Source organism: Vigna unguiculata, unplaced genomic scaffold (genome assembly GCF_037176805.1).
Source record: "Vigna unguiculata cultivar grain cowpea cultivar isolate G323 ecotype 2 unplaced genomic scaffold, ASM3717680v1 ptg000413l, whole genome shotgun sequence".
NCBI lineage: Eukaryota > Viridiplantae > Streptophyta > Magnoliopsida > Fabales > Fabaceae > Vigna > Vigna unguiculata.
Window position 1 is genome coordinate 15060 of NW_028197048.1, and position 11542 is coordinate 26601.

Sequence of the window (11542 nt, forward strand, 5' to 3'; positions counted from 1 at the left end):
TGAAGAACTGAAGGACCAAAGAGAGAGTGTAGAGCTCTTTTGTCTATTCTTTTGATTCGTCTTCTGCCCTTTCTTCGTCTACTGCTGCAACGGATGATTCCGTTTCTGCAGCTGTCTAATCTAATATCTAATATGGAATTTGCTGAAAAATCAGTCTGACTAGGATTTATTTGTTGACCTATTAGTCTAGAAAGACTAGAATCAAATAGATTGTTGTTGCCAGTCAGTCATAGCTGATTCATGGTAAAAGACAATTTTATAATAACTAGGATTAGCAGATATCAATCTAAATAGCTTTACGAATTCGCCGGAGATAAGACTCCTAACATAGAGATAGGGATGTCGATTCCTAAAAAACGTGTTTGAAAAGGGTTCGTGGTCTCGCGCTAGTGCCTTGGGTGAGTACGGGAATCCGTGAACTCATCAAAATGATGGGTCCCGAATACGCTTCTGGCAACACCTCTTACAAAGAGGATTCGCTAGATGACTCTACCCACCCCTTTTTATCTTATCCATCTGGCCCTTCCGATGCTTGTTCGGTGTCAATACTCTACTATTCGGCGGGTAACTGAACTCATCGAGAAGAAAGATTAGGGATCGTTCGCCCCGCGCCCCTTCTTCCTTTGTCCGATGGGTCGCTTCACTCATATCCGATGGGTCAGTTTACACGGATCCGTCTTCCGATGATAAGGCAAGGCTTTTTGTTGTACCAAACAAAGCAATTTGGTCTGGTCTGGGTGTAATGCTCTTTCTTTTTTTGTTTTAGCCTAAAATAAAAGGGTCCAATAGCTGCAGAAGCAAGAGCAAGCCGGCCGATCCATCATATCCCTTTTGGTCAGTTAGCACAAACAAGAGGAGTCTCTGGGGTAGGGAGTGCCCCATAATAGGTTTTAGGAAAAGAAATCTCCTCTCTTCTCTGCAAGCGAAGCGACCCATCTCGGACAGGAGCGGTGGAAAGCTCGAGAAAGTACAACATTAAGATTCTAACTTTTGTCCTTCTGCTTCCTTGGGAAACGTGGACAGGACATTTTACCTAGGATTGGTGGGGGTATGTATACGTGGTCGAACTCGTCCAGGACCAAGAGCTCTGAACCAATGCTGACGGCGGACGAACTCACGACAGCGGCAGAAGAGCTAGTCATAGCTCAGATACCAAGTCGAAGCGAAGTTCGAAGTCACTATTTTATTGAACGGAAATCCTATAAAGAGTGGGACGACAGGAAGAAGAGCAAAAAATCGCTTTTGAACTAGGGTATCTCCATCTCAGGTTTCATCTCACCGCTTTGTTTCATCTCATTCGTACAGCCTCTATCGATACCGAGCTTCCCCGGTACGGTACAAAGAAAGGCTAAGAGTACAGTAGGGGATCTCCCGAGATGGAATGATGATATTATTTTTATCGTTCGCCCGAGCAGACGAAGGTTTAGCGATCATTCTTATATGACGCAATTCGACTTTTGCGAGATGGGATCACTCTATCTATCTCTTTTCTTTCCGCTTCTTCTGCCAGCCTTGCCAGCCCCTTTCTTTATATCATATCGATCTGTCTTCATCGGTTTTCAGCTCTACCGAAGAGCGCTGCCCGCTCGCCGTGATGGGACCAAAGAAAGGTACTTTCTTGTTCTTTCTTCCCCTTTCCTCTGCTAACAACATCTTCTCTTATGAAATTCTTTTCGATCTCGATAAGAAAATAAGTACACGAAACCCGATCAATCCACGAACTTTTCTGCCCTCTGCTTTTGGCTTAAACGGGGTACTTTCGTTACCGAACAAGATGTACCAGGGCCAAGGGGACCGATAGAGAATGTGTTCCATGATCTCATTGAAGACCTCTGGAACTGCTATTGCTATCCCCGGCCTCTAACTGCTATCCAGGAAGATCTTTGAAAGGTGTCGACCCGACCGGGAGAGGGAGAGGGCCCTACATCTAATCTAATAGGGGGCCCCCGACCAAAGAAGGAGGGGCATGATGAAGTGCAAAGGAACAAAGAGAGGAGTTCCCATCCTCCCTCGGGCTATCCTATCTGTCGAGAACTAGTCCAGGGCTTGGCTTGGTGCAGGATCAACTCGACCAAAGATGGAATATGGAACATAAGATTATGTAATAACATGATTAGAAGGAAGGCGGGAAATATCACATAAGCTTATCTATCCCGTCTTCTTTTTATGGAAGAAAAACGGATTGGTTTTTTTGAGATGGCAAAAGGTAGAAAGAGTGTACCGTGAAGCAAGGTTCACAGAAGGTTTGAAGTGCTCTACCGATCATCTCGTTTTCGCCGTCCCGGCATGTTACCTTCCATGAGCACGAGTTATTCAACTCCCCCTTTTTTTAGTAGGCGCCTATTGGATCAGCATCTTATGGATCTTTTTCACCAGTGGTTTTTCCTGCGTCTCCCGTGCATCAGGGAGAGTCAGAGTATCAAGGGAATCAGGGTCGCAGCCCTCTAGCAGCCAGCACTTGCACCTCGCTCTTCTAATAATAAAGAGCAGCCTGCAGCTTTATCATCTTCTAGTAACGACCAGTTGCCTACGGATTATTCTTCATCCTCTATCGCAGCAGAGATGGCACCGACCCTTTTCTTTACAAACTGCTTTGACTTATGTTCTGAGATTATGGACTTTATTTCTGTAATAGCTTAGCCTTAGCTCCAGAGCTAGTTTTCCTTATCGAGGCTTCAATTTACCTAGAACTAGAAAACTATAAGAGTCGAGATAAGATTAATCTCCTAGAACTATTACGGTGCTGGTCTTGATTGCTTGAATTTATTTGTTGAACCGGCATTTCTTTCAATTCTTGACTTCCCGGGTTAAAGAAATTCCTCGAGCCGACTTCGGCTGCAAAAGACTTTTGCCTGACTATAGATAGATATAGTATGGGAACTAAGAAGATAAGTAGCCCATACATAATGTGAAGAAGGGATCCCACCGGTCGTTATTGATTGACCTTGAGTACTCTATAGAGTGTCACTTTTTTGGGGGTGCTTTTTGTTAGTGGAGTCGAATGTTCCCGAAAGAAAGTTATTGGCATATGTTGTGATATGCTTAACACATTTACCCTTTGCTTTATAGATTGATCTTTAGCTGAAAGACCCTATCCTTTATCCTGTTCCTGAAAGCGAATTGGTTTAGCTGTCACATTCGGAAGGTGTGAAATTGGCCAATGTGAAGTTTTGTTTTGTAATAAAGGTTCACAGAATAGCCAATTTCATAAGGGCAGTAGACAGAACGGGAAGGTGCCAAGCCTGATTGCAGCACTGGTAAGGGAAGGAACTAGCTCTCAAGGGGGTGACTACATTGAGTGTCATATCATAGACTAAGCGGACCTTTTGCTGCTTTCGAAGTTACTTGCCTTTCTTGATTCCTAAACTGACGTACCAGCCTGCCCATGGCATGGCTTAATGTACTAAGACGTCATTAGTCTTATAGTCTTATGTTTGGATAGGACTAGACAGTGATGTGATGGCTCACTGCCGAGCCTGGATTGACGTACAACCCAGAATTCACAAAGAAAAAAACTAAAGAATGTTTCCGATCTCGACCAAACCATGTCTTCCATAAATTCCTCCTCTCTATATCCTGAGGGATATTAAGGAAGTCAAATCTAGTCTTATCGTTTATCTCCTCAGAGTGAAGTGCCGTACGCTTTAGGTGCTAAAACGTCTCGTCTATAGATCATAAAAGAAGCATCTTCCATAACTTCACATAGGTTTGTTTGACCGATTAGGACCCAATGTTCTCAATAAATAGAATAAATAAAGCGAAGGGAGCCCACTTCCCACTCTCCCTTCCCCACCCCAGTCCAGTAGGGGTGGCCTCGCTCGCGCCTTCGGCTCGAGCTACTTTTGCTTCTGCTTTCGGGAAAAGATAGCTTGCTGCCCAAGTCTACCTCCCAAAAAGCAAGCAAGCCATATCCTAACCAACCTACCAACTCAACTTAACCCCCGTCTCTGTTCCCTTTGTTCTCTTTCCCCCTCGTTACCCGTTAAAGTTAATTCAGTAATTAGGCTTTGCCCGGAATTTATGAGATCTTCTCGTCTGGCAAAAATATCATCCAGAATCTCGTTTATTTTATGGAGTTTCTGGTTGGAAGCTGATTCTAGCTGAAGATCATCCTCAATGTCTTTCAGAACGTTAGAGCGTAGTCTTCTGCTTTTTCGCAGAACGCGTTGTATTTTGTTTTTTAGAAACTCCAAGGTAGGGGCTTCTTCTGGTTCCCTGACCCCGGCGGGTTGACCAGGAGCCTCCCCCTCTTGCAGCTCATTTATATCATTCAGAGGTTGTTGGATGGGGGCCGGCTGCTCGACGGTACTACTGGAAGCGGCGGGTCCCGAGCGGGAAGGGTGATGTAGCTCTTGGTTGACGCTGGCTTCAGAGCCAGCATCAGCCCCATACATTACCATAGGAGCCCCATCGGCAGTTAGGATAGCCTTGACCGCCAAACCAATGGCGAAGGCCAGACCCCCTGAAAAACCGATTTTCCCAAAGAGAAGGGAGAGGGATCGCCCTGCTAGTGACCAAAATATCTGCCAAAAGAAGGAAGGGTGGTCCCCCAGGATCATCGAAATCCAATAGCATACCGCCATGAAGATCAAGAAGGAAAGTCCCGAAATTAGGACCACTATACCATTACCATCTTGAAGAAAGCGTTTACTAATACTAAATTGATTTCGTATCATTTCCTTTCTTTGATTTCTCATTTTGCTCCTCTTCCTGTTCTATTGATCAAAAACATCCAGCAGCAAGATAGCGCCGGTTTACCAACCAAGAAAGACATGGGAAAGGGTGCACACGGGAAACAGGAAAGCATTGGGATATCAACTACCCGCTCTAATAGAATTCCAGAAACACAACACGAAGAGACTTTACTGAATGACTTGATCGATCGTACTAGATAGATAGTCTCTGATAGACAACCTTTCATACGCAATTTTTGATCCAATCTCGCACTTGGTCTGATCCTCTTTCTTGATGGTCTTAAACCTGAGGTCCGACGTGATGTCATCTCCCAGTCTCCTACTTCCTTGGTACGAGCTGCATCACTGGCTCGTTCATTTGACGAGCGCTACCTGTTACAGAGTTCGGTTGCACGATAAAAACCAATGGTGCCTTCCTCATCGATGCGGACCTCTCCGTCCAATTCATCTTCTCCTTCACTTACGTCAACTAAATCTGCATTGCCGCCTCTCCTTCCGTCTCCTCCAACTAAGCCTCTGCCACCAGTGAAGAAATTGTCGGCAGCAGAAATGCAACTGCGACGGGAAAAGGGGTTGTGCTTTACTTGCGACGATAAATTCTCGTGGAAGCATGTCCGAATCGCCTATACATGATTCTGCAGGTGGATGAACCGGATGGCGATGTTTCCTCCTTTGTTGTCGCCGAACCTGTTCCACCGGATCTTCCGTCGGATGATTCTCCAACTTTGCATCATTTGTCATTACAAGCTTATCATGGCACTTATGGCAAATGTACTATCTACTTTTCTGGGTCGATTGCAGGCACCACCGTGCGCATTCTTCTCGATGGTGGCAGTTCTGACAACTTCATTCAGATGGAGAAGATTCCGAAAAGGAAATCTCAATCCAATCGCTGGGTGAATAACGAGTGGGACCGGTTGGATCCAACATTGACCCATATGGGTCAATGTTCAGCTGATGCTTCATAAAAAAATTATATATCCATCACTCTAGCACACCGCTTGCCTATTCCTCCTACTAAGCAGCCCGGTGTGCATAAGCAAAACAAACCAGAACGCCTCAAATAACAGCATTCTAGTTGGAAGAGAGGAGGTAAGGGTTGTCCTTACAAATGAAATGGGAATGGGGAAACTTTTTCATTCAGCACGGTGTATAGCCTATCCTATTAAGGAGCGAAGCGCTGCTCACGTTAAAGCTACTGTGTTGACTGTAACTACACTACGATAATTTTCATTTTTCTCCCCAAAAAAAGCAATTCTAGCACAAGAGTCAAATAACCTTTTAACCTTATTTCCGCTAAACCTGACCTTCGCCCAACAGTGAGTTCTAGCTATGGGGAATTTGAATGAAAAGTGGGCCTTGAGCACTTCCAAATACTTGAGTGGAGTGCTCACGCCCTTTATCAAATTGATATGCTGACGCGTATAAACACTCAAGCGTATAAACGCGGAAAGTACGATTCCAAATACACCAACTGCGCTCAACAACAGGGGTTTCTACAGTTTCTACCAGTTCCAGTGTATCGTAGCAGTCAGTAGGCAGAGAAGGAGTCAAAGGCGAATCTCTCTTTGCCCCCCTCTTCAGTCAATGCTTTGGCTTTCGTCTCTTTTGCCCTTTTATGTGACCAGTTTTGTATGTTAGCGCTAGGGCTATTATTAGACTTTGGTTACATGAAAAGATAACTAACAGAAATAAAAAGAGAGCAGCCAAAACTAACATGCCACTCTACTTACATAGCACTGCCCCTATAATATGACAAAAAGTATTTAAACACCCCAAACGAATCCAATCCATGAACGAGCTAGCAGCATGGCCCAACTAACTTTCCTTGGAATACAAACCCAACTAGACCTGATGAGCTCGAGGACACTGCTTGAATACATGCTCCAATCTTTCAAGAGATTGATTACATCGGGAAAAAGTACCAATCTGACACAAATGCCTCCTGAAACGCTGCTCATTGGCATTGGTAAGCAGCCGGTTCCAACACAACAACCACAAGAAGTCCCTATTTAGTTGATAAAAAGAATTACAGACTCTTGTGGGTAGATAAGTAGTATGCATCGTGTATACTGGGATTGACTGAGTCACAGACTGAATCAACGTAGCCCTGCCTTCCATCTCGCTAACTTAGTCTAGACTCTACTTAAAATAGAAGCATAAAGATTACTGCGTCTGCCGAAAAATAGGCACCAAAAAAGATCTTCCAAGATCAGTCACCTTAGAAAAACCACAATCTGAACTAATAGATGCTGATATTTCCCAAGGGAGATTATGGGAAGGAAAGATATCTTGGACTTTGCTGGGTGAATTCTTTGGCCTGAGCTTGCACAAAAAAAAGCTGCTTACAAGAGTCTGACCGAATTTGAGCAAGTGAAGCTTTAGCAAATAGAAGCTGGTCGAAAGTGAAAGTCAAGTCTTTAGATCGAAAGCCAATTCAAGTATCTGCTGCAGTGAAAATCCTTCTTTGAGACTGTATCATTGAATAGTCCCAGATTCAGAGTGAGAGTGACGGATGCTGTAGCAGCAGTGAGAGTCGGGGAAACTAAGTTCACATTGACTGTAACTGAGTAACTGATGAGTCACTGAGGTAACTAGCTGTACTGCGTAACGAACATTTTATCAGTTAGTGAAGGAGAACAGTAGGGATGAATTCTGCTGGATTTGGTAATTGCTCTAACTGAGTCTCTTGGGATTCGATTCGGGACCTTTCCCACCTCCCTCCGTTTTTAGAATGAATTTATTTTATCCTTTTTATTTTAAGCGTACTTAACCTGAACCCTGTCTATGAGTAAAGCAATCTTTGGAATCTTTCCTAATCCGCTTTCTCTTTTTCTTATGCCTTGGGAGCCCAGTCTTTAGGAGAAGCAGCTGCTCACTCGTGACTAAGGAATGAATGCCTGGTTATGTCAAACTATCCTAAATATATTGACCCTATCGGAGTTGGAGATAGGTACACGCGTAATAAAAGAAAGCTTTGACAGATCCATCGATCACGTTAAGTGCACATAGCCCCTTTATTTCGGTTGGTCGCTTTTCGCCCTACCTCTTTCGCTAAGACCCTTGTCCTGTCCCTAGATATAGCACGTTTAGGAACCTATCCTAGAGATTGTGTGCCAATCCTGTTTTCCATTCTCGCATGAAGCACATTGCCATTGATTATCATTTTGTGCGTGATAAAGTATCTAAATGCTTGCTTCAAGTGTCTCGTGTCTCAACCAAACCAAGGATCAACTCGCTGATGCTCTCACGAAATCATTATCCCAGCAACGGTTCTCAATCTTACGGTCCAAGATTGGTGTCTCCAATGAGAGCACCATCTTGCGGGGGCGTATAAGTGATAAGGGTCCAAGGTTTTCATCACCAGCAAAATCCTCTCTCAAGAGATAGTTTTTATCTCCACCTCCACAAATCTTGGCTAGATAACCAACTAACAGAGAGAAAGACTCTCCTGTAACTTAGGACTCTAGAGATATGGTTGTAATCTTTTCTTTTTTGTTTGAAATTGCCTAACATGTTGTATCATATACTATATATATATACTGTTTATACACAGTTGAGATCAATGTACAATTTTCCTTGAATCTCAACCATTCTGTTCTATTCTTATATACTCATATGATCCTTGGTGCTTTAGTAGGCGCAGGAATTACATGATCTACAGATACAGAGTTTCCTTCATCTGACCATAGACTAGAGCCACTTTTGATTCTGCAATGTTTTTTTAATTACTCCAGATTCTTTCATTTCCTTGTAAAGATCATTTCCTTCACGAGTACGCTCCCCCACTCCGCCGAATAGTCCGATTTTTCCTCCACGGCGATAGGGGGCTAAAAGATCTACTACTTTTATTCCTGTTTCAAAAATATAAAATTTTGTATCTAACTGTATAAAGGCGGGCGCAGATCTATGAATGGGGGATGTTGTGCGAGTATCTACAGGGCCTAAATCATCAACAGGTTCGCCAAGCACGTTGAAAATTCGTCCTAGAGTAGCCCTGCCGACTGGAAGACTTAGAGGAGCTCCCGTGTCAACCACTTCCATTCCTCTCATTAGACCATCTGTAGCACTCATAGCTACAGCTCTAACTCGATTATTTCCTAATATAAGAATTGCTGTACTTCACAAGTCACATTCATTTATTGACCGGTAGTCTCTACCTTGAACTACCAGAGCGTTGTAAATATTAGGCATCTTGCCCGGTCTTAGGTGTAGCCTTTCCCCCCGGCCAATGATTTGAGCGATACGTGTCCCCGGTTCTTTTTTTGCAAGTTAAACTTGCAAAATGGCTAGTCAAGCATAAGAGTAGGGATAAGCCCTGTAAGCCAATATGGATTTCTTTATCCTATAGAAGATGCTTTCCCATATATTTTTAGTGCTTTTAGATTCTATTTATATATAGTAGCCGGCCTAGTGGCTATCCTCTTTCCTGCAGTCCTAAGCTAAGTCCCTGTCCTTATCTATGGGCTGGAGATATGAGAGTTTTGGATTATGAAACAAGAGCATTCTAGACTTCTCTGTCTATAGCTCTCTCCTTTGTCTATTATATTAATGTCTAGGAGCAGTAATTTCATTGTTAGGCTAGCTGTCTCTTGCTTTAGTTAGTTGAAGGCTTCTGTAGGCTGGGCTGGACCAAAGGATCGTTCTCCTTTTCTTGAGCGTAAAGGATGTCCCACTTCCAACCTGTAACTGACTTCAATCTGTCTTAGTTGGTTGACGCATATATCTCTTTAATAATATGTTTAGGATTCAATCCAGCCCCAAGCGTACCTGGAGCTACCCTGTTTACCGGATCCAACCAACGATTAGAGGTATGCCCGTCCGGTGTCGGTCCCTCAAAATCTTTCAATATGGCGGCACCCCGCTTTCCAGGTGGCACTCAGAAAGAAAAAGCGGGATTCAAGCGATGGGGCCCTCCTCACCTCTCCCCACCCCTTTCTCACAGAAGCAACCAAAGTCAAGGTTACTCGCTATGAGAAAGGCCTTCCTTTCACTCCGCTACTTTGGACCCTCTCAAGCCAAAACAAAAGCCTGCCAGAAAGCTTTCCTTTCGGTCAGCTGCCCCTCAATCGCATTTGGGCGTTCTTTCTCTCTTATTGGCAACACCCACTAAAGGGGCATGAGCAAAAAAGACACCGGAAACAAGTGGGTAACCCCCAGGAGACGAGTTGATTCATGCAGTTATTGCATAAATCTTCGATTTGGTCTTGGAAAAGATTTTCCACAACCGAGTCCTTCGCCGGAGGAGTGGGGGTCGGAGCGACGGGCCCCGGGCGGGAAAGGGGGTTTGGTAGACCTTTTGGTTGACGCTGGTTTCAGAGCCAGCATCAGCCCCATACATCAACATAGAAGGAGCCTCATCGGCAGTTAGGATAGCCGCCTTGACCGACAAACCAATGTCTAGCCCAGAATTTGCCAGGACTATTCCAGTGAGTCCTCCTATGGTGAACAAAAAGATGAACCATTTCATAATAGAAAGAGCCCGCTGTAACTTGGGCCTTGTTAGATAGAAGCAAAAGAGACGCACTTGTATACCTAAAGGAAGGAAAAAAGTAGTGGAAGAAAATAGAAAGCAAGAAGAGGAAAAGGCTATGACCAGAAGAATTGTGTGAAATAAGTGAATTTATCCAGTTGAGGCATGATTGATTGAGAAAGAATGATTCCCTCCGGACAGAAAGAGAGTCCCTTCATGTAGGAGTAGTGAGTGATATGTGGTTGGTTGTTGACCAACAGAAAGGAAGGATGCATGGGACTAGCGGGCATTGAACCCAACGGAGTGACTTTCATTCCGAGAAAACTTCGTTCGAATTGCATGTGTTGTGTTAAGCATATTATAAAATCTATCTCAAGCTTGCCCCCGATTTGGAAGAAATGCTGCTTTAGATCCCGCCCAGATCAGATCAAGGGCGGTCTATTTTTTTATCTTTCTAAAAGAGCGTTTACTACGGGTGCTCTTTAGGCTGTGCCGGGCTGTGCACTTCACATCAAGGTGACAGGATTCGAACCTATGGCCCTCTGTACCCAAAACAGATGCGCTGACCAGACTGCGCTACACCTCGTCTCACCCCCCTCAGCATATAGATCCACCCGATCGATGAAGACTCGAACCGAACTCGCCCATCCTTTTGGGCATAGGGACGCGAGAACCAATCCGAGTAATCAACCGCTTTTTTTAGAAAATCTGCCTCCAGCAAGATAGGGCGACGCCAAAAAGCCGTATAGTGCAGGAGCGCTCACATTTTTTTTTGCTTCCTCTTTCACTTGAATTAAAAAAAATCCGGCTCGCTCCCGGCTACCTGTCCTTTGGACCCAAAGCCCGCTTAGAAGTGGATTCGAACCACTGACACAAGGATTTTCAGTCCTTTGCTCTAACCAGCTGAGCTACCTGAACCACTTTCCTAAATTATGTTTTCTTCATCGAATAGCGCCCTACCTTACTTACCACTTGACTAGTCAGGGAAAAGCCCTTGACTAATAACTGAAAAGAAAGGGCTTTTTTCGTTCGTCAAGCTTTCGAGCAGCTCTTTCAACTGCCGCCTAATCTCCTCTCCCAACATGCTCAAGAACCGAGAGCCGCCCAGGGACTGCCGGAGGGAGCTTGCTTATCAAAAGAAGATAGGCCGGTCAAAACAACGCGCAACGGGCTCTCCGCTCACTAAGTAGGTAGTGCTTTTCTGTCCTCCGGGGGACTCCACCAACACACACCAAGAGGTTCTCTCTCTCACGTAATTTCGCCCGCCCGTTCCACTTCCGTGCCGGAGGAAATGGGATTCGAACCTACCTTTATTCAGATAAACTGATCGCTCTACCAACTAGCCTTCTGGGTGGGCTTAAGACACGGATTTGCT

At 44.5% G+C, this 11542-nt stretch overlaps 1 non-coding gene across 1 annotated transcript; it reads right to left on the reverse strand.

The window, feature by feature from the left end:
- Positions 1–10678: 10678 nt before the first annotated feature.
- TRNAP-UGG (transfer RNA proline (anticodon UGG)) lies at positions 10679–10753 on the reverse strand. Its single transcript has one exon. It is a non-coding gene; the product is annotated as a tRNA-Pro (tRNA).
- Between the last annotated feature and the right edge of the window lie 789 nt (positions 10754–11542).